Genomic DNA, 26,262 nt, shown 5'->3' with positions numbered 1-26,262 from the left:
AGTGGCTTTATCAGTTTACATTCCCACCAACAGTGCAAGAGGGTTCCCTTTTCTCCACACGCTCTCCAGCATTTGTTGTTTGTAGATTTTCTGATGATGCCTATTCTAACCGGTGTGAAGTGATACCTCGTTGTAGTTTTGATTTGCATATCTATAATAGTTAGTTGAGCAGCTTTTCATGTGATTCTTGGCCATCTGTATGTCTTCTTTGGAGAAATGTCTATTTAGATATTCTGACCATTTGTTTGATTGGGTTGTTTTTTTTTTAATATTGAGCTGCATGAGCTGTTTATATATTTTGGAGATTAATCCTTTGTCCATTGATCTGTTTGCAAATATCTTCTCCCATTCGGAGGGTTGTCTTTTTGTCTTGTTTATAGTTTCCTTTGCTGTGCAAAAGCTTTTAAGTTTCATTTGGTCCCATTTATTTATTTTTGTTTTTATTTCTATTACTCTGTAAGGTAGGTCAAAAATATCTTGCTGTGATTTATGTCAAAGACTGTTCTTCCTATGCTTTCCTCTAAGAGTTTCATAGTTGTCCGGTCTTACATTTAGGCCTTTAATCCATTTTGAGTTTATTTTTGTGTATGGTGTTAGGGAGTGTTCTAATTTCATTCTTTTACATGTAGCTGTCCAGTTTTCCCAGCACCACTTATTGAAGAGACTGTCTTTTCTCCATTGTATACCCTTGCCTCCTTTATCATAGATTAGTTAACCATAGGTGCATGGGTTTATCTCTGGGCTTTCTATCCTGTTCCATTGATCTATATTCCTGTTTTTGTGAGTACCATGTTGTCTTGATTACTGTAGCTTCGTAGTATAGTCTGAAGTCCGGGTGTCTGATTGCTCCAGCTCCATTTTTCTTTCTCAAGATTGCTTTGGCTATTCGGGGTCTTTTGTGTCTCCATACAAATTTTAAGATTTTTTGTTCTAGTTCTGTAAAAAATGCCATTGGTAATTTGATAGGGATTGCATTGAATATGTAGATTGCTTTGGGTGTATAGTCATTTTCACAATATTGATTCTTCCAATCCAAGAATATGGCATATCTGTCCATCTGTTTGTGTCATCTTTGATTTCTTCCATCAGTGTCTTATAGTTTTCTGAGTACAGGTCTTTTACCTTCTTTGGTAGGTTTATTCCTAGGTATTTTGTTCTTTTTGTTGCAATGGTGAATGGGATTGTTTCCTTAATTTCTCTTTCTCATCTTTCGTTGTTAGTTTATAAGAATGCAAGAGATTTCTGTGCATTAATTTTGTATCCTGCAACTTTACCAAATTCATTGATTAGCTCTAGTAGTTTTCTGGTGGCCTATTTAGGATTCTCTATGTATAGTATCATGTCATCTGCAAACAGTGACAGTTTTACTCCTTCTTTTCCAATTTATATTCCTTTTATTTCTTTTTCTTCTCTGATTGCTGTGGCGAGGACATCCAAAACTATGTTGAATAATAGTGGTGAGAGTGGACCTTCTTGTCTTTTTCGTGATCTTAGAGGAAATGCTTTCAGTTTTTCACCATTGAGAATGATGTTAGCTGTGGGTTTGTTGTATATGGCCTTTATTATGTTGAAGTAGGTTCCCTCTATGCCCACTTTCTGGCAAGTTTTTATCATAAATGGGTGTTGAATTTTGTCAAAAGCTTTTTCTGCATCTATTGAGTTGATCACGTGGTGTATCGATTTGTTTTATGGTGTATTACATTGATTGATTTGCATATATTGAAGAATCCTTGTATCCCTGGGATAAATGTGTTGTTGAATTCCGTTGGCTAGTATTTTGTTGAGGATTTTTGCATCTATATTTATCAGTGATATTGATGAGTAATTTTTTTGTAGTATCTTTGTCTGGTTTTGGTATCAGGGTAATGATGGCCTCTCTGAATGAGTTTGGAAGTGTTCCTTCCTCTGCAATTTTTTGAAAGAGTTTGAGCAGGATGGGTGTTATCTCTTCTCTAAATGTTTGATAGAATTCACCTGTGAAGCCAGCTGGTCCTGGACTTTTGTTTGTTGGAAGATTTTTAATTACAGTTTCAATTTCATTACTTGTGATTGGTCTGTCAAATTGTCTATTTCTTCCTGGTTTAGTCTTGAAAGGTTATACCTTATACCTTTCTAAGAATTTGTTCATTTCTTCCAGGTTGTCATTTTATTGGTACAGAGTTGCTTGTAATAGTCTCTTATGATGCTTTGTATTTCTGTGGTGTCCATTGTAACTTCTCCTCTTTCATTTCTAATTTTATTGATTTCAGTCCTCTCCCTCTTTTTCTTGATGAGTCTGGTTAAAGGCTTATCAATTTTGTTTATCTTCTCAGAACCAGCTTTTAGTTTTATTAATCTTTGCTGTTGTTGTCTTTGTTTCTATTTCATTTATTTATGCTCTGATCTTCATGATTTCTTTCCTTCTACTAACTTTGGGTTTTGTTTGTTCTTCTTTCTCTAGTTCCTTTAGGTGTAAGGTTAGGTTGTTTATTTGAGATTTTTCTTGTTTCTTAAGGTAGGATTATATTGCTATAAACTTCCCTCTTAGAACTGCTTTTGCTGCATCCCATAGGTTTTGGATCATCGTGTTTTCATTGTCATTTGTCTCTAGGTATTTTTTGATTTTCTCTTTTATTTCTTCAGTGATCTCTTGGTTACTTAGTAATGTATTGTTTTGTCTCCACGTGTTTGTGTTTTTTATGTTTTTTTCCCAGTAATTGATTTCTAATCTCATAGCATTGTGGTCAGAAAAGATGCTTGATATGATTTCAATTTTCTTAAATTTACTGAGGCTTGATTTGTGACTCAAGATGTGATCTATCCTGGAGAGTGTTCCATGTGAACTTGAGAAGAATGTGTAATTTGCTGTTTTCAGATGGAATGTCCCATAAATATCAATTAAATCTATCTGGTCTATCATGTCATTTAAAGCTTGTGTTTCCTTATTAATATTCTGTCTGGATGATCTGTCCTTTGGTGTAAGTGAGGTGTTAAAGTCCCCCACTATTATTGTGTTGCTGTCGATTTCCTCTTTTATAGCTGTTAGCATTAGCCTTATATATTGAGGTGCTTCTATGTTGGATGCATATATATTTATAATTGTTATATCTTCTTCTTGGATTGATCCCTTGATCATTATGTAGTGTCCTTCCTTGTCTCTTATAACATTCTTTATTTTAAAGTTATTTCATCTGCTATGAGTATTGCTATTCCAGCTTTCTTTTGATTTCCCTTTCCATGGAGAATATTTTTCCATCCCCTCACTTTCAGTCTGTATGTTCCTAGATCTGATGTCTGCATCTTGTAGACAGCATATATATGGTTCTTGTTTTTTCATCCATTCAGTGAGCCTGTTTCTTTTGCTTGGAGCATTTAGTCCATTCACATTTAAGGTAATTATCAATATGTATGTTCCTCATACCATTTTCTTAATTGTTTTGGGTTTGTATTTGTATGTTTTTTTCTTCTCTTGTGTTTCCCACTTAGAGAAGTTCCTTTAGCATTTATTGTAGAGCTGGTTTGGTAGTGCTGAATTTTCTCAGCTTCTGGTTGTCTGTAAAGCTATTGATTTCTCTACCAAATCTGAATGAGATCGTTGCTGTGTAGAGTAATCTTGGTTGTACGTTCTTCCTTTTCATCACTTTAAATATACTGTGCCAGCCACTTCTGGCTTGTAGAATTTCTGCTGAGAAATCAACTGTTAATCTTATGGGAGTTCCCTTGTATGTTATTTGTCATTTTTCCCTTGTTGCTTTTAATAATTTTTCTTCGTATTTAATTTTTGATAGTTTGATTAATATGTGTTTTGGCATGTTTCTCCTTGGATTTATCCTGTATGGGACTCTCTGTGCTTCCTGGACTTTTTAAACTATTTCCTTTCCCATATTAGGGAAGTTTTGAACTATAATCTCTTCAAATATTTTCTTGGGTCGCTTCTCTCTCTCGTCTCCTTCTGGGACCCCTATAATGCAAATGTTGGTGTGTTTAATGTTGTCCCACAGGTCCCTTAGGCTGTCTTCATTTCTTTTCATTCTTTTTTCCTTTCTTCTGTTCCACGGCAGTGAATTCCACCATTCTGTCTTCCAGGTCACTTATCCATTCTTCTGCCTCAGTTATTCTGCTATTGATTCCTTCTAGTGTATTTTTCATTTCAGTTATTGTATTGCTCATCTCTGTTTGTTTGTTCTTTAATTCTTCTAGGTGTTTGTTCTTTAATTCTAGGTCTTTGGTAAACATTTCTTGTGTCTTCTCGATTTTTGCCTCCATTTTTTCTGAGTCTTTGATCATCTTCACTATCGTTATTCTGAATTCTTTTTCTGGAAGGTTGCCTATCTCCCCTTCATTTAATTGTTTTTCAGGGGTTTTATCTTGTTCCTTCATCTGGTACATAGTCCTCTGCTTTTCATTTTGTCTATCTCCCTGTGAATGTGGTTTTCCTTCCACAGGCTACAGGATTGTAGTTCTTCTTGCTTCTGCTGTCTGCCCTCTGATGGATGAGGCTATCTAAGAGGCTTGTGCAAGCTTCCTGATGGGAGGGACTGGTGGTAGGTAGAGCTGGGTGTTGCTCTGGTGGGCAGAGCTCAGTAAAACTTTAATCTGTTTGTCTGCTGATGGGTGCGGTGCCCTGAGCTGAGCCAGCACTGGAGGCTACATGCTCTTTGGTGGGGCTAATGGTGGACTCTGGGAGGGCTCTGGGAGGAGTACTTCCCAGAACTTTTGCTGCCAGTGTCCTTGTCCCCGCAGTAAGCCACAGCCACCCCCCACCTCTGCAGGAGACCCTCCAACACTAGCAGGTAGGTCTGGTACAGTCTCCTATGGGGTCACTGCTCCTTCCACCTGCGTCCTGATGCACACACTATTTTGTGTGTGCCCTCCAAGAGTGGAATCACTGTTTCCCCCAGTCCTGTCAAAGTCCTGCAATCAAATCTCGCTAGCCTTCAAAGTCTGATTCTCTGGAAATTCCTCCTCCCATTGCCAGACCCCCAGGTTTGGAAGCCTGACATGGGGCCTAGAATCTTCACTCCAGTGGGTGGACATTTGTGGTATAATTGTCCTCCAGTTTGTGAGTCACCCACCCAATGGTTATGGGATTTGATTTTATTGTGATTGCACTCCTCCTACCATCTCATTGTGGCTTCTCCTTTGTCTTTGGATGTGGGGTATCTTCTTTGGTGAGTTGTAGTGTCTTCCTGTCAATGATTGCTCAGCAGTTAGTTGTGATTCCAGGGCCCTCACAAGAGGGAGTGAGCACACATCCTTCTACTCCACCATCTTGAACCAATCCTCGAATATTAGTTTTTGATTAGAAGGTGTTCATTGAAATTTTACTATGTAGAGAAGTATGTTAGGCAGAAGAATTCAGAGGCAAGTTTTTGCATCCAAGTAGCTTACGGTCAAGTTAAAAAGAGAAAACACTACATCATGTGGTGAGTCAGATTATTTTTCTACTCTCTCCCCTTCCTTCCTTCAGTCTGGCACATGCTCATCCCCTTTCTCTGAGTCAAGGCTACACTTGGGAACAAACAGGAGATGATGATGATATTTAGGACAAAGGAAGGGAAAAATACTCTTTTAGAATAAGAGCCAGGAGCCATATAAAGAGAAGTAGTGTGAAGTTTTGTTTTTCTTATACTCTACATACAAAATCCAGGTGCTTTCCTACCTCCAATCTCAGGTGAAGCAAGATGGAGGTAACTAATTCACAGCTGAAGGAGGTGAAGTGGCACCTTCTGGGTCAAACAGAGAGATCCTAGTTACTCAAAAACCATGGAGGGAAAAGAGAAAAGAGAGAGACTCTCAAAGGCAGACAGTTGTTACTGACCACAGAGTAATTGTCGTGAAGATGACACCAAATCCCAGTTTGAAGCATTCACACCTGGAGCTCTATTGACTAGAAGAGGCCTCCATTTCTCTCTGTGGATTGGGACATATGAGGGAGGCAAAGATCTTGAACATTTTTCTGAATTAGATATCACTATCTAACCATAAAGCTGTTTGAAAACGGGCTGTAGAACGTTCCCTGTCACTATTAAGGGGTACACTACCAATAATAAAATAATAGAAAGACAAAGAACTTAGGGGTATGCAGCCAATATACAGGTAATAAATGCTTAGAGAGTTACAAAACCTGTGTGATAGAAATATCATTGAGGAAAAAAGGTATCTGAGCCTCGAAGAATGAGAAAGATTTAGATAAATTGAATGGGATGGGGGCAGAGGCATGGTTTATGGTAATAGTGCAAATAAAGACTCAGGAATGAAAATGAAAAGTGGCATATTTAAGGGATAGTGAGGAAACCAGCACAACTGAGTGCAAGATTTGTGCCTGCTTGAGCAATGGCAGAAATAAGACTGTCTGGGAAGTGACATGTTCTAAAGACATGCAAATTTGGGTCGAGAACTTTACACTTGTTAAAATGATTGGTATAAAGCCTTTGGAAATTCTTGAACACTGGAGAGCCATGATGGAAGTTACATTATAGAGAGACTGGTAATTATAGTTAGGATACATTTGAGGAGGAAGAAAAACAATGGAAAAGAAACCAGCAAGGAAGCTTTTGTTGCAATTCAGGTATGAACAGAGAGGAGAAGATCAACCTGATAGACATTTCAAAGAAATAAACAACCAGGGCTGGTGCTAGGTTATATATAAGAAATAGCATAAAAAGAAACTTTAAAGATCGCTTCCAAACTGGGAGACTAGAGCAGTAGTTGGTGTGAATGTTACCAGTGCCTAAATGTGAGAGGAGTTTATCAAGTTGAAGTCCTGTCTTTTTGACTAACCAAGTGTATGACCTCTGCAAGTAACTTTATTTGGGTAACTAAACAATCAGTTTTCTTTTTTTAAATTGAGGTATAGTTGATTTACAGTATTATATAAGTTTCAGTTGTATAACATAATGATTCACAATTTTAAAAGGTTATACTCCATTTACAGTTATTAGAAAATATTGGCTATATTCCCTGTGCTGTACAATATATCCTTGTAGTTTATGTTTTTTATATATAGTTGTTTGTACCTCTTAATCCCCCAGTTTTCTCATCTGTAAAATAAGACAAATGGCTTGGGTGATTTCTGAAGCCTTGAAAACTCTGTTTTTATGAATTCCACTTTGGCTGTCAAATTAGTACTGAACATCATAATGCTGAACAAGGCTTAGAAAACACAATATCTTTAGCCTATCAATACTTCTATTTTCTTTAATCTTGTGCTGTTCACCATAGACCAGCTTATGATGACATGACTTAGTATATTATATGGCTGTGTAATATTCTGTCTAACCAAGGAGCAACATTTATTTGAATTTAAATACACAAACTATTCTTTTTTCTTTTTATTGTTTTCTTCCTTGATTCAGAGGAATCTTTTGTGTGTGTGTGTGTGTGTGTGTGTGTGTGTGTGGTAGGCGGGCCTCTCACTGTTGTGGTCTCTCCCTTTGCGGAGCACAGGCTCCGGACGCGCAGGCTCAGCGGCCATGGCTCACGGGCCCAGCCGCTCCGCGGCATGTGGGATCTTCCCGGACCGGGGCACGAACCCGTGTCCCCTGCTTCGGCAGGCGGATGCTCAACCACTGCGCCACCAGGGAAGCCCCAGAGGAATCTTATAACTTTGGTATGATCCTAGGCAAGAATGTAAAGTTCATTCCTATAACTCATTGAGTCCAAAGCAATGGGAATAAAAATAATATCACCAAAAACAATAGTAATTAACATTTGGGTAAATTGGAAAGCAATGTACATACATCATATCTTTTAATATTCATAACCCACTTCTGAGAGTTGAGTACTAATTTTACCCTGTTTTAAAGCTAATAAAGTTGAGATTTAGCAAAGTCATAATTTTCCTAGTCATAAAGTTCTTAGAAGTAGAGTTGGAACAGTATTTTGAGTCTTCCTAGTCCCCAGATCTTAATTATATCATCCTGTGAGGGCATTAAAGCAGATTTTTAGTTCCTTCAAAGAATGAATGGGACTTCTTCACAAATTGAATGAAACTCAAGACATAAGAGACATGACAAAGCTGTTAGATGTTGGCTTTGCATCCATTTCCTTGCCACCATGCTGTGTTGCTAGAAAATAAGAATAGTTTGGAGCTCACATTAGAGACTAAAAAGTAAGGAAATGAATCAGAACTCAATTCTCTACTCCTTTCTTTGTAGCAGAATAGAGCAGGCAAATGGATATTTCTTTACTCACCTCTGCCACACTGCAATTTAGCATTTCTTGCACCTTCTTTTCCAGTGGCCAGAATATTAGGCATGGGGAGGTAATTCACGATGACATGCTTGAAATCTCAACGCATTCACTTTGACAATTATATAGTCACAGTTTACAAGAAAAGTTGTCAGAAAGAACTTCTCTACTTAAAAATGCTGTTGCTACTTCATACGTAATTTTTGTCCACATGTCATATTTTTATCCACATGTCATAAAAAATTAACAAGTTGCTAAAGCCATGGTATGATTTTTGAGCTATTGGTATGAAGCAGGAAGAAAAATTAACACCTTCCCCAATCATCAGTTTCTGTTTCATGATAGATTCTTTATAATTGTGTATCCTGTTGCCTTTGTACACTTGTAAAGTGTTGATTAAGTAACATTGTGTGTTAATATTGGTGCTAGGGTATGTTAAAACTATAGGTTTCAGGTGAAAGAAAAAAAATAACAGCGGTTGATACAGAAAGATTCTTCACAGTGTAATGGGAAAAAATCATGTTACTGAGTGTAGATCAGGACTAACCACTCCTTCCTTCTGTCTGTCAGCCCCAAATTAGATTATTATTTTTCTTCATCATATATCTTATGAAGCATTTGTACATTTTCAGTCATGTTTAGAATACATGGATTACATATATATAAATAATATGTATATATACACACACATATATATAATAAACATGTGAAATAAATTTCACTAGAGATTTCCTTAGCAGCTTGTGGCTGAGAAGGCAAAACTTAAGGATTTGTCAGTTCACTCATTTGTTGCACAATTTGCTGATAATACTTTAAGCACCCACTGTGGTGTGAGGAGAAAAGCATGAGAAAGTGGTACACGAACCTGCATTACCTTTGTAGAATGTACAGCCTAGTGGCTGAGAAGCACAGGAAATAAGAAAGTGCATTCTCTAATTGTACACAACAATAAGTGCTTGAAGAACAGAACACAAGGGGTGATCCGAGAGATCAGCAATGGAGGGGGAGGAGTTGGGAGGATATAGTAAGTTGTCAGGGAGGACTCCATTGAAAAGAGATGGATAAAGACAACAGTTAGTTTAATGAGAGGGAGCTACAGCGTTCCAGGCAGGGGGTGAGGGGGGAATAAACAGGTGTCAAAAGTCCTGAGAAAAGAAAGTACTGGAAGCAGACCAATAAGGCTAAAATGTAAAGACCAAGTGGGAGCTAGACGAGGAATGCAGGTGGAAAGGAAGCTGTGAATAGGTCACGTAGGAGTTGGAAACCATAGTAAGATGTCTGAACGAACTGAAGACAGGAGAGCGACAAAACTCAATTTATACTTGTGAAAGATCTTTCGATCTGCCATATGAAAAACGGACTGAAGGGGAACCTTATCAGAAGTACAGAAATTGTTTGGAGTGCTTTTGTAGAAGTCTGGCAAAGCAAAGGGGATAATGAGAGGAGCTGCAGAAGAAAATGAAAGCCAATTTGAGGTAGACTTGGTCAGACTTGTTATCCTGTTATCAATACATGTGAGAGGTGAGAAAAAGAGAAGTTTTAAAAAGGATCAGTCATGGGGACTTCCCTGGTGGTCCAGTGGTTAAGGGTCCACGCCCCCCACTGAAGGGGGCATGGGTTCGATCCCTGGTTGGGGAACTAAGATCCCACATACCACGCAGCCAAAAAAAAAAAAAAAAAAGGATAAGTCAAAATATAGGAGGGCAGAACTTACACTGTAGTGTTGTACATCTTGATAGTAGTTTGGGCTACACAGGCATATGCATTAGGCAAAACTCACCAAAAATAGCCTATGATTTGAGCATTTTTATACTAAAAGAAAAACCTGTAAACAGACATTGAACACTAATTCTGTATGCTGAAGTATTTAGGGGAAAGTGTACTGATATCTGCAGTTTACTTTGAAATACTTCAAAAAATAAGATGGATTCATGAATGAATAGATACATGATAAAATAAGCCAAGTAAATATCAATAATATTGCTAAAAGCCATACAGTTTATGATAATGGTAACTTTGTAGAGATTTTTTGAAATATGTATTAAAAGCATTAAACAATGCAGATTTTTTGACCTAGGTACAGTGGTCTACTTCTAGAAATATGTCTTGTAAAATAGTCAGAGATACATACAGCAATTTATTATGTAATGTTTAAAGATAGTGAAAAATAAACATAAAATCTATAAATAAGCACATGGATTAAATATATTATAGTACATCCATGTGATTAAATTCTATTATCCTCCATATCATTCTGTAGGAAAAAAATTTAAGCAACCCTGAAAATTCAAGATGTATTTCTAAGTGAAAAAAAGTGAATTTGTAATATATGATCCATATTTTGTAAACATATTAAGTAGTGTTTAAAATGTCACTAGATATTTTACCAGAATGTTAACAATTATTAACAATAAAAATGTTAACAATTACATTATTAAATAAAGCAATTACATTATTTTCATCTTTATATTTTCTCTATTTTCACATTTTCTATATTAATATATTAATATTATATTAACATTAATATATAATATTAATAAAAATGAACTTGTGATTTTAAAATAATTTTACCATATTTAGACATCAAGATGTGCAATATTTCTCTATTATAGCAGAAATAAGACTAAAATGTAGAGGTAGATATGGCTTAGAACTTTACAAATGTAATCAGAATATTACACGGAAACAATATTTTTAGCTATAAAACTCCTGATTATATGTATGCGGGGAAGCAGTCTCCATGAGGTTTTAGAAATAGCTGGTACCAGAAAAAGAAGCCAAGAAGGTTGTTAGCTGACATTTAAAACCCAAAGCAAAGACAGGAAAATCACTGTTCAAGTAGGACAAACCTTGCTATGCCTGGAGAAAATTGTTTATATTTTGTTTTGCTATGTTGATGGTTTTTGTGTTTTTGTTTCTTTTGCTTTAGTTTTGGTTTCTTTGGTTAAAGTAATGGAAGTTCTATGACCCACTGACCTTCTTCTACCATTAAATTAACCTTTGACTAAAAAATGGTGGATTTTTTTCCCTGTGGTTAACATATTTCCTCTAAGACTCAGATTTCTGGAATTTCTATCAGAAACTTTAAAAGTCTCTCATAATAGTCTTTAGTATAAGTGGTGAAAAATGCAATTTAGATGAGTTCTGTTGGACCACTTTCTGAATAATTAAACCAAAAACCCTAAAGAATGTTATCTACTGACATCAGGCTAAATAGTTCTCAAATTTATATTCAGTCCTGTGCTATTTGATGTCTTAATAGATCATTTTAATCGATATCAAAATAAGTTAAAGTTTCTAAAGAAAGCAGTGCATTTAATAGTAGAATGAAAATTTTTAAGGTTAACATAATTTTTAACAATGCTATAAACTGAAATGAAATATATTAAAAATAGTTGAGAAGTCATATATTTTCACAGTCAATATCAACTGAATATGAGCAAGACAGGAGAGTATTGGCTTAAATGTTGTGCATAAAATTCAAGAACAGGTGACTAAAATCTCATTATTTGCCAAGATCAAGATTCAGTTGCCAAAATAAGATAATGCCATTTAAAAAAATAAATTTATTTAAATTTATTTATTTTATTTATGGCTGCATTGGGTCTGCATTGCTGCACGCAGGCTTTCTCTAGTTGCAGTGAGCAGGGTCTCCTCTTCATTGTGGTGCGCAAGCTTCTCATTGCAGTGGCTTCCTTTGTTGCAGAGCACGGGCTCTAGGTGCGTGGGCTTCAGTAGTTGTGGCACGAGGACTCAGTAGTTGTGGCTTGTGGGCTCTAGAGCACGGGCTTAGTAGTTGTGGCTCACAGGCTTAGTTGCTCTGCGTCATGTGGGATCTTCCCAGACCAGGGCTTGAACATGTGTTCCCGGCTTTGGGAGGCAGATTCTTAACCACTGCACCACCAGGGAAGTCCTAAGCTAATGCCATTTTAATATGATTCAGGATCGGTTATGTCTAGATTAACAATCTGTTCATATTTAATTATGATTAGTATTGTTTTCCATCCTTGTCACATTTTAACAGCTCATTACACAAAAGACTATCTAGATAATGAAAGATTTGTTTTCCACATTGAATATCTTAGAATTTTGCATGGTTGCCAGAGTAATCAAATGGAGGCATAATATATGTCTTCAAATGTTGAAGAGCTGCTGTTGAAGAGCTTTTTAAAGTGAATTAACTTCATTCAGTGAGGCATCAGAAGGCAAAATTAGCACTAAAGAGAGTGGTTATTAATGTCTCTTTTCTATATATGCTCTTGTCTCTTTGAAGTCTTGGATATGCCTTATTCTTTAATTTCCAGCACTTGGCCCAGTGTCTGTAATATTTAGTTAGCATTTGTGAGTGTTGGTGTAATGAATAAATGAATAGAGAAACACAGAATTTCCTAAATATAAGGCATTATTTTTAACAAAACTGTTCACTAGGAATATTTTGATCCCATAAGGAGTATTTTGTCATTTTCATCTTTTATTTTATTTATTTATTATTATTATTATTATTTTTTGCGGTACGCGGGCCTCTCACTGCCGTGGCTTCTCCCGTTGCGGAGCTCCGGACGCGCAGGCTCAGCGGCCGTGGCTCACGGGCCCAGCCGCTCCGCGGCATGTGGGATCTTCCCAGACCGGGGCACGAACCCGTGTCCCCTGCATCGGCAGGTGGACTCTAGACCACTGTGCCACCAGGGAAGCCCTCATCTTTTATTTTTAAAAATTGTATATATTTAAGGTGATGATTTGATGCACATATACTCAGTGAAATGTTTACTACAGTCAAGCTGATTGACATATTCACCTTCTCACAAGGTTACCTTTGGGTGTGTGTGGTGACAGCACCTGACCTACCCTTTTGGCACATTTCCAGGTTCCAGTACAGTCTTGACTGTGGTCATCATGCTATACATTAGATCGTTAGACTTATTGGTCCTACATATGTGCAACTTTATACCAGAATAAAATGATTTTAAGTTAAAAACAAACAAAATACCCTAAAGAAACAAAACCTGTCTAAAAAAATGGAAATGATGACAATGTAGCCACTGGAATGATTTAAACAAAATCTACATTACTATTTTCAGAAGCATCAGAAAAGAAAATCCTGGCTTTCACAGGCACCTTGTTTTATTTTGCATCCTCTCATTCTCCTTTCTCTACTAGAGGCTTTTCCCCATTATCATTTAAATTTGCTGTCTTCTTTTCTACCTTTAAAAAATCCTATTTTTGCTAATATCCTATATCTTATCTTCCTTTCGTAGCCTGTTGTCTGTAATATCACTATCATATTATTATATTATATTATTATTCTATTTCATTATCCCCTCTACTCTTTAACCCAATGCTTTTTTCCTCACCACTCCACTGAAGTTACTCTCATCATGGTCTCTAACAAATTCCTATTTTTAAATCTAGTGGTCATGAGTCTCTGCACCATATGACATTTACTGCTTCCACTGAAACACTCTCTTCCTTCGGCTTCCATGATAACACATTCTGCTCTTCGTTTGTTTTTTAACATTATCTCTATGACCATACCTTTCAACCTCCTTTTGGATTTTCCATTCTTTCCCTCATCTTTTCACAGTGGTGAAATTTATCTGCATTCTGTCCAGAGCTTATTTATTTCTCATTCTACAATTCTCCGTCTTGACTCACTCAGTCTCTTATTCCAATTAGTGCATGTATACTGACTCACAGATTTATTATCTTTTTTATATCCCACGATAGGTAACTAAGCTCCAAACCCATATATATATATGTGCTTTTAGAACATCTACATTTGAATGACCCATAGGAACCCAAATACAACATGTCCAAAACTAATCCCTTACTCTTATTTTTTTAAATTTTAACAATACATTTATTTTAACCCAGTATATCCAGATTTCTCTTATTCTTATTGATTTCCAAATCTGATTCTTTTTTCAATGGATAATACAACCAATACACTTCTCCAAGCCAGAGAGCTAGCTATGAGTCCTTACTTGGCTCATCCTCAGCAATCTACCAATACACAAACACCTAAACCTATTAATTCTATCAGCCAAATGTCATCTAATATAACAAATACACCCTGATAACATATGTCCTTATATCTCTCATGTCCTTTAAGCCTACCCTCTACCAACTCCCTAGTTTAGGTCCCCATAATCTTTTGCCTAGATAGCTGCCATAATTTCCTATCTTATTTCCCTGACTTGAGTTTATTTTTAACACAATAGCCAAAGTAATTTTTCTGAAATATGAGAGTGATCATATCACCTCCTTCTATCAAAGGCTTTCATGGCTACCAATTTCTTTCAGGTTATACTCCAAAGTTCTTCAGAATTTGGAACCTACTTATATTCCTAGAGTCATCTCCCAGTAGTATCCTCCGCTTAGCCTATGTATCAGTATCAGCTCTACCTACTGATCTGTCAGTCTCAACAAACACCACGCTCAGTCTCATATCTGGACATTTGCTAAGAAGTTCCTTTTCTTGAACTGTTCCTCCTTTCCTGCTTCATATTGCTAACTTCTTAAGTCAGGTGCCACTTATTCCAGAAATACCTCCCTGACCTGCCTCCTATATACTCCAGTAACACCCTTAGTTACTCCTTTAGTTCAAGCGCTCATTATAGTCATTTGTAATAAGATAGTTACTTCTTTTGTTTCCCTTAGATTATAAACTCTAAAAAGTAGGGACTATGATATCTAGTTCAAAGTTATCTTCCCACTGAGTAGCATAGTAGCATAGCATAGAATATCATATAGCAGGTAGTCCAAAAAAATTTTTTGTAAGAAACAAGTCAATATAAAAAAGGAATATTTATCAAACAAGGATAAATAAAATTAAGTTATACATTCATGAAACAAATAATAATAGCTTAAGAGCACGAGAAGAACATGGCAGGAATACCTTGAAGACTGTTTAGGGTTTTTAGATGGCGTTATGGCAAATAAATATCAACATCTGAGAAGTGATCCGGTGATAAGAAAGTGTCACCTTGATCTGAATAGGACCTAGTATGACGGAGGAGGAAGTTTTGTCATTTCCCTGTTCCTTATTTGCGTTATGGTATTCTGTGCTATGCTTCACTTAGTGAAAGAAATGTTTGAAAAGCTATAGTGATTGGGGAGCACACAGGACAGTAAAACACCTTAAAACCTTTCTTAACAGGAATGGTTGAAATAATTGGGGCCAATTAGTGTAAAGAAGACATATAGTTGAACACTGACTGACTCCAAAATCTTTGGCTGAAAGATGACTGACTCAAAATATTTGAAAAACTCTCATAAAAGAAAGGGATATTTGCCTCATGTGACTCAGAGGTTAAAACTGGTATGAATGGGTCTGCATGGAGATGGAACATTTCTCATCATAGAGAGAAATTTCATATGACCTAGAGCTTTGCAAAGAGCTTGTGGAGGTCATTACCATGTCATTAAAGTTACACAAGCATAGCATAGAGGACTACTAAGGGTTGAAACATTAGAGGGTATAGGAAAGGCTCATGATAGGTGATCACTGTTCACATATGAAAGCCTGTCAGTATGCAAGAGGTGACAAAGGGTGTGAAGCTAGAGTCATGTACTAATGTTCCATAGAGGTGATGTCAAGAGCATAACATGAAAATTTCTAAGTCAGAGTCAGTGTTAGTATCAGCATCAGGGAACCACTGGACATAGTAGCAGCATGCTAATCAGTAAGGAGAGAATCATGCAGGTCAACTTGGGTCCAGGAGACACTCTTACTCTTGTGGGACCACTGATAAATGTGATGACTCTGATTCCCAGGCTGAGCTTTTATGTCTGAATATGTTGGCTGTTGTCTGATACTTCCAAATATTTGACTAGTCTCTTCAAATGTTAAACAGCATAAATGATAAACCTTATCAACACAAGAGAGAAGAACCTCCCTCTGCATCTAGACTTTCCAGTTCTAAGCAGAAGAGGCTGAGAGCCTCTATGGTTGAAGGCAGTATAGTTTTTCTGGAATTCTTTAAAAGCTATAGATGGAGGGATGCTGTAGAGAAAACAGGGGGCCTCTGAATTTGAAGGAAAGTTCTGGATAGGTGGGCTGCCAAGATCCTCCCAACTTGTCCTCAGCCAGGTCCACTTAGGAGTTTTGGATTCAGACACTCCCAAACTTCATTTAAGTCAGAGCAGCAGACAGAGTCATCTTTGCCCTTAGGATTTCCTTAGGAAGAGCACTATCCCTTTAGCTCTGCCACATCTGAAAATTAACCTATGGAAGTACTTTTGGCACCAAATATCCCTGGGAAATATAACCCTTCAAGAATTGTGAATAAATTTATTGGGCTTTCACTTGAGAGTGAATGTTGGTACCTGGGAAGAAAACGGATGTCACTAAGAGGGAAGGTGTACGACAGGGAAGTGTGTAGATGAGTTTTCCCTTTAGAACGTGCCCAGAGAAAGTGTTCCTACTCTAAGAAGGCTCTGCTTGCAACTATCTTGAGTAGATTTTGACTTGGTTTTATGAAAGTTATCCAGAGTCCACACGGATTAAGTATCCTTTGATCTTTTCCAACTTCAAGGACACACCGTGCCCTATTTTAGGTGCCAAGTTTGTGTTCTTTTGGAAACCACACTTAATAGTTTGACAGTATCAATGCTAAACCAGCAGAGAGATTTCCCATTTTTATGAAACACCCACAAAAAAGCCAACCTTCTGGTTTTTAGCATCCATTCACCAAGTAACAGAGTAATAAAAACAACATTGGAAGAACTTGAAAGCACTCAGGGTATTTTATTCTGGCATCTAATATAATTTCAACAAAGTATCTTGTAGCCTAGTTAATGTAAGATGGACAAGGAAAAAAGTATTTATTGAACATCTGTCTTGTTCTCAGAAGTTTAAGAAAAATATACAATACATATAAAAAATTGACCCTACTCTGAAGAGCCATTAATTTTGTGAATGAGAGAAGATAAGCATACCAACAAATTTAATTACACCCAAGACAGTACACAATAAGGAAAGGATTTTTTCTTACTCTTCTTCAATACCTGACAATTTATTTTCGAAAATACACGTTGACTCTCATTTTCTTTCTTAGTGAAGGTCACCAATCATCTTTTGCCTGAACCACCTTCTTCAACCGATTCCTACATTTCTGTCTTTGCCCTCTCCAAACAAATTTCCACACCATGAACTGATCATTTTGAAGCAAATCCAATTATGCCATTCTTCTTCATAAAATCCTTCAAGGGATTGCCATTACACATATGAAAAAAGCCACAATCCTTACCATGCCACAAGGCCCAGCATGAGACAGCCCTGCCCATCCCTCCAGGCTTCTCTTGGGCACTGTCCTCCTTCATATGCCCACTGAACTCAGGGTGTTTTCCCATGCTGTACCCTTTCCTAATATACTCTCCTCCCAAGCCCTCCTTGGAACTAGGTCAGCCTAAGTGTCACCTTCCCAGAGAGCACTTCCTTGAACACTGGGTTTAAAGTCCACTCTGTCATTCTCCACCTCAGCACTGTTTCATTCTTAGAACATTATTCAGCTTTCAAGTTTTGAATTTTTAAAACCAGGTTGCATGCTTTGTGTGTACCCCATTCCTTGCCCCTCTTAAGTTCTTTGAAGCAGGAACGCTGTTTGTCTTCTCCATATGTCTCACAGCCCAAGCACCTGCTTTGGAGTAAGTGCTTAATATATTTTTGTTGAATGAATACCTGAATAAATGCACGATCATTTTTTAAAAGGTAGCCTGATGTTTTCCAAACTATATAATGCTTCATATAAATATACATCAGGTAATGAAGTAGAGATGAGAAGAATTGGGCCATGAATTCTATCATCAGTGAAGGAGATATGAGGCAAATGGCAGTATGTTGTTAAATATTCTAGCTGCTCAGTCTGTGAAGCAGCAGTTTGGAAACACTGGCTATTTACAAAGTTAAAGAAAAGTAGAGGCTGATAGATTCAGGGACAGGTTAATGTAGAAGAAAGGTCTTGAGGTAAGTTGAAAGAAATGTAGAACTGGGTTAGCATGGAAGGGTTAAGAAGAAATGATGAGTAAACCATGCAAAGCTACAGAGGCAGGAAACCTGGGATTATATAGCTTCATGGGGGCACTAAAAAATCCTCACTTCCTGATTTTTAGACACAATCCTCCATGGAATTAGATTTCTGAATCCTCTGTTCACCCACTTAAATACCTTGGTTTATTTCAAAGCAGTTCTTTGCTTTTCTTAGTGTTTATTAGAACTTGCCTTACTTTGGAAAAAAAAGAAAAAGAAAACATGCGAAATGAAGAAATCAGAATGTTTGACTCTGTAATCCCTCCCGAGATTTAGATTTTATTATAGACCATGTAATGCTTTTACCCTTATTCATTTTATTGAACAGTTGGTGACATTTCAGAACTTGCCTACATCTGAGAATAAGTCATGGCCAGGGAGGCCCATTTGTCACCCAGGGCTCTCTTGTTAATGAAGCCGAAAGGGAGCAAAAAGAGGTCTGACTTGGTTATTTGGTTAACCGCCCTTAGGGAAAGTATTTTATCCAGCCCCACACTGTGCATCTTGAGAAGAGACTACCCTGGAAGCTAGGGTTATCAGAACTGGCCTTCTCCAGTGGATCTGACACCTCTTACGTACTACTTTACATTCTGTTTGTCCCACCTCTTCCTCCAGCCCCTGCTACAAAAACCAGTTCAGTGAACCTTTGCTTAAGTTTCATTCAAGTGCATCCTGGCAACTTGCTCAGACTCATCTCAGAACTCTGCTTCTGCCATGGGGCTTCTCCTGTGCTGCAGGGGCGTTCTGGGCACTCATCCAGGCACACAGGGAGATTGAGGAGTTAACACCCAGGAGCCCACTTCTGACCAATGGGACTGGGAGCTGATGGATGAAAGTTTTCTCCTTTGTCCCATGGTGGACAGTTCTGAGGCATATTTCGTATGACTCTTCTTAAAGTCACATTGGATCAAGCTCCAGCCGCCTACCATGGGTAATTAGGTAACACATTCTTCTATTGGCTTTTTTCCTTCTTTCTTCTTCTTTCTGTCTTATCTCTTTCCCTCCCTGATGAATTACCCACAAACAAGCCTTTGTCCCAGGCTCCTTCGGAGGGGAGACACCCAAAGCTAAAACATCCATTAAAACAGAGCAAGAATTACTCAACTGGCAAAATGCCAAGAGTTCTCAAAAAGGCCTGTAACCCAAGATAGCACTGATGCAAGAAATTCAGGTTCAACCTATCACCATTGTAAATACTAGTCTTTGTTACAGAAATAAATACCTTTTGTGGTGGTTATTGGGATGAGAAACTGGGGCTAGATTGGTCAGACAAGAGCTGAGTAACCCAAAGAAAGAACAGGCAAGATGGAGTTCTTTAATCAGGGGGTATCCTGAGGCCTACAGGTTGGAGTGCTAAGAGAAACACTGAGAAGAGAGATGATCTGCTGCTGAACACAATCTTTGTACGTGACTCAGTGTTGCCTGGAGGTTGCACAACATGTGGAAATGTAAGGGCTGGCACTCTGCTGCCCCTTTGCTTTGTCCAGCTTGCTACTGGTCAAAGGCATGTGGCCTTTTTACAATGTAAACATACCTCAATAATTTCACAAGGGGTTAAAATCATTCCTTAAGGGCAACAGGACATGAATTATTGAGGTCATTTTAGTAAAACACTGCCCATTTTACTTATAGAAAAGGGTGAACCTAGGCTGATTGACCAGAGTACTTTAACTCTCTGCCATGCCCTGCTCAGCCTGCACAGAATCATAGATCAAGATTGCACCAAGGAACTTCGTACATAAAGAAACGGGGCTCTGGTAGGATGGTGACCACATTAAGGGCAGGAAGCAAGGTCTTCTGACTTACGAATCAGACGGTACGTTTTCTCTGATTTGTGTACCTTCTCGAAGGGAAAAATGAGTAAGCTTGGGGTGGGTAGCAAGGGCAGATCTAGGTCACAGGAATATATCCTATCTGGGAGAATTTGTTGTTTTCCTTCTTTTATAAAAGGCTTTGCTTTTTGTTTCCTTCACACATCTGTTCTTTCCTCTACTTCCTGCTCCTACTTACTGACAATGTAAGGTTTTTATATTTTTACACACATATGTACATAATCACCCAAAGTGTTTGTGTTCTGTTCTCTTTAGTAAACGCTTTACTCCCAAGCTCTAAGCCTTCCAAAAACATCTTAAAAAGTCAGCACTTAGTTTATTTTCTTATCCCAACAACCCACAAGCCATAGATTCCATTATGATTTAATGTTAAGAGAACCCTCTACTGGGCTTAGTAGGTCTTGAGACTTTAAGAGGCTCGTTCCTGCCACTCAAGGTGATCTAATTGCTTTTTTGATATTGTTCAAACATTTTTTCTTTCTTTTTATTATTATTATTTTTGAAAACAGCTTGATGTCCTGAGCACCTTGAGTGCCTCCCACAATGCACTTTTTCCTAGGTAAATCTGATATTTTAAAATATTTTTTGTTAAATATTTATAAGCAAATTTAATATATTCCTATTCTATGGGAAACAGTGATAGAACCAAATTTTCCCATTAATATTACGTAGCTAGTTAACCTAAGGGGCCCCAACAGTTCAAAGCTCACATAAATATTAACTTTAATCCCTTACATCAAGAGCTTCCCATTGTTAGTTTAACCCACAGAGCCCAATAACTTGGCTCCCTGAGGCAAATCCTCGGGAACACTGTTCAGTTTTAAAATCCGTTCAGAGTTCTTGAATTATTTCTTAAACTCTCCATTTGTCTGGCTCACTGATCCTGGTTTGGCGGTTGTTGTTTTGTTTTGTTTTGATTTCACAAATATGTATGTGAAATGGATCAGTATAGAAATTTGAGTATTTATAACCATCATATTTTTCATTTGATTGCTAAATCTATTTTAACTAAAGCAAGTAAAACTCCAGCTTTCAGTCAGCAAATATTTTACAAAAGTCCTTTCCAAATGGAAATGTTAGAAGAATCTAAAATGAGTTGACAGGCGAGTCAGTTTTGATTATTTTCTAAATAGAAAATTTCAGATCTTTGGATACCTGAAATCCGAAGAATTTAATCAAACAAATGAATATTCATTACTGAATTGAAGCTTGCTGACAAATGTGGGAAATATGCTAAAAGGAAAACAAAGAGCACGTAGAACATGTTATTTTCATATTATTTCCTGATGAATGGTTGATTCAATAAGCATTCCCAAATCCTGTCTTCCTGCTTTTCTTTATAGAATTAGCCAAATACTTGTTTCTCCATCTCCTTTGCTTTCTTAATAAAGGGGACCATCCTGACTGGCACCACCGCTCTGTCCTTTAGCCCATCAACAATATAATGAAATCTTCCTTCATTAAGGATTCTGTAATTAAGGAAAAAAATAAGTTCTATTTGTCTAACCCATTATCGATTGGGTTTCATTTACTGTGTGCATATCCAAACTGCTACACCTTCATATTCAAAATACATACTTCCAGGACCAGTGTAAGCCACTGAGGATCACTGTCCTCCACAGAACAACATGCAAAAGGAAGCTATAGACAACTACAACTCTGCCTAACAGTGGAATAGAAATACCCTTCTAACAAAGTGTTCTGTACTGAGTGAATGTTACTTTATTCAAATGGCATTAATTAGTTGTGTATTAATTACAATGAAGCAGCACAGAGATTTTATTCATTAATGATTAAGCCTTCTGTTTGTTTGTTCGTTTTTGCTACAATGCAATTCTCCTAAGTTTGAGTGTAGTTCTTCTTTGATTTTGGGAGAATGCTAAGAAAAATAATTATCCTTAATTTTACCGGCAGTTAGCATAAAAGATATTAACATTATAAATTTAAATCAGGACACTAATTGAGAATCTTGGGGACTCCAGTTCTTATTGTATTCCAATGTCTTCCCGATTTCTCTCCTTTCCAATTTATTGGATGCTTTGTCTACTCACCCTGCCCTTTAATTATACTAACCTAGAGACCAAAGAAATTAAGAAGGTACGTCTGGGGGCTTCCCTGGTGGCGCAGTGGTTGAGAGCCTGCCTGCCGATGCAGGGGACACGGGTTCGTGCCCCGGTCCGGGAAGATCCCATGTGCCGCGGAGCGGCTGGGCCCGTGAGCCATGGCCGCTGAGCCTGCGTGTCCGGAGCCTGTGCTTCGCAACGGGAGAGGCCACAACAGTGAGAGGCCCGCATATCACAAAAAAAAAAAAAAAAAAAAAAAAAGAAGGTACGTCTGCATAGGGCCCATACTAGGGATCCATTCCAGGGCTCAGAGGATCCTTGGCATAAGACTTACTACAATACATTCAGCACCACAGACAACTTTTCTTTCAAGAGCATTCTAAATCAAACCATGGATCCAGATAAAAGATTTAGGTAAAAATCTACGTTTAGAAAAATTTCTAAGTCTAATGAGCTTTTGAGAATAAATTAAAAATAACTTTTTCCTAAACTTTCAGAACTCTAGGTTAAATTGGAAGACTGAGCCAAAGCTGAATTTTCTTTTTTCCCAGGAGAAAAAGAAACACTCCTAAGTAGATATATTAATTTCCTAGGGCTGCCATAAAAAAGTATCACAAACTGGATGGCTTAAACAACAAAAAAGTATTATATTTCAGTTCTGGAGAGTAGAAGTCTGAGATCAAAGTGTCAGCAGACTTGGCTCTTTCCGAGAGCTGTGAGGGAGAATCTGTTCCGTGATTCTCCCATATTTTCCTGTAGTTTTGTGGCAATCTTTGGTATTCCTTTACTTGTAGATATATCACCCCAATCTCAGCTTTCATCATTGCATGGCATTCTCCCTTTATATATGTCTGTCACTATGTCCAAATTTCCCTTTTTGTAAAGATACAATCACATTGGGTTAGGGTCCATCCTTATAACCTTATCTTAACTTGATCATGTGGAAATATTCTTTTTCTAAATAAGGTCACATTCACAGGTACTGGGGGTTGGGATTGCAACATCTTTTGGAAGACACAGTTCAACTCATAACATTATATAGACTGAGCGTAACTGAAGGATTTCAACAAAATCTGAAAAGAACCAGTAAAGCTCAATCCTCCAACTGCACAAGGTTCTAGATAATCTACTCCCAATCCTGTGCCTTCAGACTTGAGTGGGGTGTGTTTAGAAGGCAACGATTTATTCCTCAGATTCCATGTTCAAGAACTTAAAAAGGGATTAAAAGAGTCAAGAAGAGATCATCAAAGTTAAATAAAAGTAAATAAAAAGTCTGGGTGAGTGAAAAATTGTCACTGAAAACATGAAAACGTTCTACAGCAAAAATAGGTAATATATTAAGCAAAAGATAGATGAACAAATTAAACATCAAAAGAACCTTCATGACTGCTCCATATTAAAGGAGAATTCAGTGAAGACGTGAATTATTTATTTATTTGACATCTTTATTGGAGTATAATTGCTTTACATTGGTGTGTTAGTTTATGCTTTATAACAAAGTGAGTCAGTTATGTATATACATATATCCCCATATCCACTCCCTCTTGCATCTCCCTCCCACCCTCCCTATCCAACCCCTCTAGGTAGTCACAAAGCACCCAGCTGATCTCCCTGTGCTATGTGGCTGCTTCCCACTAGCTATCTATTTTACATCTGGTAGTGTATATATGTCCATTCCACTCTCTCACTTCGCCCAAGCTTACACTTCACACTCCCCTTGTCCTCAAGTGCATTCTCTACATCTGCGTCTTTATTCCTGTCCTGCCCCTGCCCCTAGGTTATTCAGAACCTTTTTTTTTTTTTTTTTTTTTTTTAGATTCCATATATATGTGTTAGCATACAGTATTTTTTTTTTTTTTACTTTCTGACTTACTTCACTCTTTATGACAGGCTCTACTAGGTCCATCCACCTTACTAAAATAACTCAATTTCGTGTCTTTTAATGACTGAGTAATATTCCATTGTATATATGTGCCACATCTTCTTTATCCATTCATCTGTAAATGGACACTTAGGTTGCTTCCATGTTCTGGCTATTGTAAATAGAGCTGCAATGAGCATTGTGGTACATGACTCTTTTTGAATTATGGTTTTCTCAGGGTATATGCCCAGTAGTGGGATTGCTGGGTCGTATGATAGTTCTATTTTTAGTTTTTTAAAGAACCTCCATACTGTTCTCCATAGTGGCTGTATCAATTTACATTCCCACCAACAGTGCAAGAGGGTTCCCTTTTCTCCACACCATATCCAGCATTTATTGTTTGTAGATTTTTTGAAGATGGCCATTCTGACTGGTATGAGGTGATACCACATTGTAGTTTTGATTTGCATTTCTCTAATGATTAGTGATGTTGAGCATCCTTTCATGTGTTTGTTGGCAATCTGTATATCTTCTATGGAGAAATGTGTATTTAGGTCTTCTGCCCACTTTTGAATTGGGTTGTTTGTTTTTTTCACATAGAGCTGCATGAGTTGCTTGTATATTTTGGAGATTAATCCTTGGTCAGTTGCTTCATTTGCAAATATTTCCTCCCATTCTGAGGGTTGTCTTTTCATCTTGTTTACGTTTTCCTTTGCTTTGCAAAAGCTTTTAAGTTTCATTAGGTCCCATTTGTTTACTTTTGTTTTTATTTCCATTTCTCTAGGAGGTGGGTCAAAAAGGATCTTGCTGTGATTTGTCATAGAGTGTTCTGCCTATGTTTTCCTCTAAGAGTTTTATAGGGTCTGGCCTTACATTTAGGCCTTTAATCCATTTTGAGTTTATTTTTGTGTATGGTGTTAGGGAGTGTTCTAATTTCATTCTTTTAAATGTAGCTGTCCAGTTTTCCCACCACCACTTATTGAAGAGGCTGTCTTTTCTCCACTGTATATTCTTGCCTCCTTTATCAAAAATAAGGTGACCATAGGTGCGTGGGCTTATCTCTGGGCTTTCTATCCTGTTCCATTGATCTATATTTCTTTTTTTGTGCCAGTACCATACTGTTTTTATTACTGTAGATTTGTAATATAGTCTGAAATCCAGGAGACTGATTCCTCCAGCTCCGTTTTTCTTTCTCAAGATTACTTTGGCTATTCGGGGTCTTTTGTGTTTCCATATTATTTGTGAAATGTTTGGTTTTAGTTCTGTGAAAAATGACAGTGGTAGTTTGATAGGGATTGCATTGAATCTATAGATTGCTTTGAGTAGCATAGTTATTTTCACAATGTTGATTCTTCCAATACAAGAACATGGTATATGTCTCCATCTGTTTGTATCATATTTAATTTCTTCAGTGTCCTGTAGTTTTCTGCATACTGGTCTTTTGTCTCCTTAGGTAGGTTTATTCCTAGGTATTTTATTCTTTTTGTTGCAGTGGTAAATGGGAGTGTTTCCTTAATTTCTCTTTCAGATTTTTCATCATTAGTGTATAGGAATGCAAGAGATTTCTGTGCATTAATTTTGTATCCTGCAACTTTACCAAATTCATTGATTGGCTCTAGTAGTTTTCTGGTAACATCGTTAGGATTCTCTATGTATAGTATCATATCATTGGCAGTGACAGCTTTACTTCTTCTTTTTGGAATTGGATTCCTTTTATTTCTTTTTCTTCTCTGATTGCTGTGGCTAAAACTTCCAAAACTATGTTGAATAATATTGGTAAGAATGGACAACCTTGTCTTGTTCCTGATCTTAATGGAAATGGTTTCACTTTTTCACCATTGAGAATGATGTTGGGTGTGGGTTTTTCATATATGGCCTCTATTATGTTGAGCTAAGTTCCCTCTATTACTACTTTCTGGAGGGTTTTTATCATAAATGGATGTGGAATTTTGTCAAAAGCTTTTTCTGCATCTACTGAGATGATCATATGGTTTTTCTCCTTCACTTTAATATGGTGTATCCCGTTGACTGATTTGCATATATTGAAGAATCCTTGCATTCCTGGGATAAACCCCACTTAATTATGGTGTATGAGCATTTTCATGTGCTTTTGGATTCTGTTTGCTAGTATTTTGTTGAGGATTTTTGCATCTATATTCATCAGTAATATTGGCCTGTAGTTTTCTATTTTTGTGACATCTTTGGTTTTGGTATCAGGGTGATGGTGGACACATAGACTGAGTTTGGGAGTGTTCCTCCCTCTGCTGTATTTTGGAAGACTTTGAGAAGGATAAGTGTTAGCTCTTC

This window comes from Kogia breviceps, chromosome 4 (genome assembly GCF_026419965.1).
Source record: "Kogia breviceps isolate mKogBre1 chromosome 4, mKogBre1 haplotype 1, whole genome shotgun sequence".
NCBI classification, from domain to species: Eukaryota; Metazoa; Chordata; class Mammalia; order Artiodactyla; family Physeteridae; genus Kogia; species Kogia breviceps.
The sequence above is the reverse complement of the archived record's forward strand: the minus strand, read 5'-3'. Positions refer to the sequence as shown.